The sequence below is a fragment of the Schistocerca nitens genome, chromosome 8 (genome assembly GCF_023898315.1).
Source record: "Schistocerca nitens isolate TAMUIC-IGC-003100 chromosome 8, iqSchNite1.1, whole genome shotgun sequence".
In the NCBI taxonomy this organism is placed as follows: Eukaryota; Metazoa; Arthropoda; class Insecta; order Orthoptera; family Acrididae; genus Schistocerca; species Schistocerca nitens.
This window is the reverse complement of record NC_064621.1, coordinates 240,796,879-240,800,472: the sequence shown is the minus strand read 5'-3', so window position 1 is coordinate 240,800,472 and position 3,594 is coordinate 240,796,879. Positions and strand designations below refer to the sequence as shown.

The window sequence follows — 3,594 nt, the reverse complement described above, 5'->3', positions numbered from 1 at the left end:
GGCATATAGTAGCAGGAAAATGCAACGTGTTACACAGCTCGCAATGTACACGCGTGGTTTAAAGAGGACCGGGATGAGTTTACTGTACTCTCCTGGCCAACAAAGTCTCCGAGGGTATGTGGAACCACGTCCATCGGGCTATTCGCGCCATAGATCCTCAGCCGAGAAACCTAACGCAACTATCCACGACACTGGAGTCGGCAAGGCTGCACATCCCTTGCGGTACTTTCCAGAACTAAACTGACTCTCTTCCTGCACGTCCTGCAGCGTCCCGTGCTTCAAAAGGTGGTAATTCAGGCCTTTGACAGGGGATCACTGACCCGTGCCGCGGCTCGCGTTATTGCTATTTGTAGGTTTCCACCCTCTGTTGGAGGCCAGACCACATCCTTTAGTTGGCGTAGTTGCGGTTGTTTGTATTCTTCTCGTCTTAACTGGCGCCACTCGTTTCGCAAGCGTTGGCAGTCCGCTAGTCGCAGCAGTGGCGGTTATCGATATGTAGTACTGTTGCCCTATCTTTGGGACGACATCGTTGTTTCTCCGGGTCGTGTGAGTGTGCCATTTCGGTTGGGGACTCTGGAGGAGCCAGGTCCGCGCAGTACGAGAACACGCCAGGACCACTGGCGGCACGCGTGGACTGCCGGATGGAAGGGCTGTGGTCACGAGGTTGCACGACCTCGTCGTAAACCAGATCCTGCACGCTTCAACATGAGTGAATTTCAATTCAAGTAGAGAAACCTCCACCACTGTGACATCTCGCGATTCTCCAGTGACTTGGGTTCGAGTTGCTGCTCGTAGTGTCGCCAAGGTGAAGAGCAATGAGTGGAGTGCTTGGGGAAAGCGGATCTGATTAGCTTTCCTCAACTTCTTATTACTATTTACTGCGTTCAGCTTGTTACGATTTGTTATGTTCAACAAGGAATATTTTTCCTGCCTGGTGGCCGCTAACGCCCCAGTCACCAGCCCTGGGGATTAGTGTATGTAACGGCAGTGTACATTTCCTCACCTTGCCGCTGCTGTCCAGTAAGGCGTGTAGTTCTGACAACTTCCTTGATTGTAGGCCGTTTGTGATTCTTCTACTCTAGTGGTCTAGATAAGCAATGACTGGCGAAATTGCGTCTGTCATTGTATCATTTTTTTATGGTGGAGATAAGGGTGCCTACAGAAATTTATCCACTGGCAGGTGGGGAACAGCCTGTGTATGGGGAAGCCAATGTTTTGGGAGAACCATTTTCAATAAAGTATCAAATGTTGGATCTTCAACACACAAAAGTTATAACCTTTTTCTTTTTCGTTTAACCTCGGTTGTCTCAACACGTTTCCTTGAGAGATATTTGACCCTCCTTGAACGAATTTTCCATCCAGAATGTTTTTCTGCTTCTAAGAAAATAGAGCAATTATTACAGCAGCAGCGTCTTTATCGTTCAACACACCGAACCACAGTATGTGCTCCATATTGTTGACAGTACAATTGACAACATTATTAGGCACTCGAGAGAGAATGTCAATAGAATTGCACAATATCATTGTGCAGTATTATTGATTGTCAAGGGGAGATTTAGCGATAACCAGCGAGTGGAGTTGATGATAACACGGAGCCCTAAATTATCTGGATTCGTCTACTCCAAGAAGAGAGAAACTTGCATCGCAAAGAGCTCATCGTGACACTGCAAGAGGACTCGGTAGTCCAGTCAAGTATCTGTACATTCCTTGTGTTGTTAACTGTTCGTACAAGTCATTTAGTAACCTGCTGAAGGAGAGTATGACAGCAAGGTTTACAACTCTTGCTACATGATGGCGAGCGTAAGCCTCCCCTCAACTGTTACCAAATCAGCCCTCTTCTCATATCCAGTATCTCTCCACTCCATAATTCCAGGCCTGGAACTTCAGAATCGCTGCTTCGTGAACGTATCATCTGGTCATCTAAAGGGACGTTGGCATCGACATGATTCCACAAATAAAAGAGAGAGTCATCGTGGAACAACACAGAACTCCACACTCTGTTCCAGATGACTCCTGCTCTACACCACGTAAGTCTCTGTAAGCTGTGGCATGGTGTCAGCGGCAAACAACGCTTGGAGCCTCGCGATCTCAAACCAACTTCCAGTAATCTGTTTTCGGCGGTTTGTAGTGACACTGTGCCCTTCTGCTGTATCTCAGCTGGTGCCATTCGTCTGTTCCCCAAAGCTAGCCGACAGTCCTACGATCTTCTCGTGGTGTGGTTCTGCTGGAAGGACATGGTTTCTGTTCTTGTCACAGTGTTGCCTGAGTCCCACTTTGCCACCATTCGTTCACTATAACCATCTGTGCGATCTGTTGATGTGATACGCCTACGGCCTTTATTCCAATGATTTGACCAGTAAGTTCCGTATTTTCAAACCATGTTCACTGCACTTGTGACTACTGTATTGATGTTCATTCTGTGGTTCAGTTGTTTTATGGGTGGAAAACATATTTGCTACCTGTCTGCTACATATTGCGGTGATTTTGTACTTATCTACGCGCGCGGAACTTGATGCCAGAGGGAAAGAAAATCCTAGGTCTATGGTATAGTAATAATGAATTCCATTTACCTGCATAAGTTTCACAAGCTGCTACATGCTACACATTTACAACAGTTGTTCAAAATGGCGTGCCAGAGCGTCACCGTAGGTATGACATCGCCGCACAATGCCCTGTTGCGCTCGTTTATGTCCTCGGTGTCGTCCGAACAGTGTAGCAAACAGCGAGAACTCTTTCCAGGAGATCCTCCTCAATCAAGACACGTGTATCGTACACGTGACAATTCATATGGCCCCACAAGAGGAAATCAAGTGGGGTGAGACCAGGTGAGCCAACGGCCTTGCTGCAGTGGTAACACCGGTTCCCGTCAGATCACCGAAGCTAAGCGCTGTCGGGCTGGGCTAGCACTTGGATGGGTGACCATCCGGTCTGCCGGGCGCTGTTGGCAAGCGGGGTGAACTCAGCCCTTGTGAGGCAAACTGAGGATCTACTTGATTGAGAAGTAGCTACTCCGGCCTCGGAAACTGGCATACGGCCGGGAGAGCGGTGTGCTGACCACATACCCCTCCACATCCGCATCCAGTGACGCCTATGAGCTGAGGATGACACGGCGGCCAGTCGGTACCGTTGGTTCTTCATGGCCTGTTCGGGAGGAGAGTGACCAGGTGATCGTGCTGACAAGGAAACAGGACCTCCTCTGCTTATCCTCTTTTCAGGGACTGTCTGTCCCAGGTTCCATTATGCTGGAACGACAACTGTTGACAAATAGCGGGTGGGATGTATCACAGGAACCCAGATAGTACGTCTCTGACAAACACTGTGTTACTGGTGCATTTAAGCAGGAGGGAAGAAGAAACGGGCCTAAGTAGGCCTGCCCACACGTTGACTGATAATCTGTGCTGATAGCTATTCACACCTATAGCGTTGGGATTCTTATCGGGCGGTACGTAACCTCCGCTACTGTTTAGTATTCTCAGTGGTGGAAGAGGCTTCACCCGTGAAAATTACACACACATACACAGGAAAGTAGTGACTGACTGTAAGGCAGTGCAAGAACCACTGGCTCAACACGACACGAGGTCCGAAATTAGCAGG

The 3,594-nt window shown here is 48.6% G+C and overlaps 1 pseudogene; it reads left to right on the top strand.

Annotated features, from left to right (window-relative positions):
- Window positions 1–2,829: 2,829 nt before the first annotated feature.
- On the top strand, window positions 2,830–2,947 carry LOC126199723 (5S ribosomal RNA; annotated as a pseudogene).
- The last annotated feature ends 647 nt before the right edge of the window (window positions 2,948–3,594 follow it).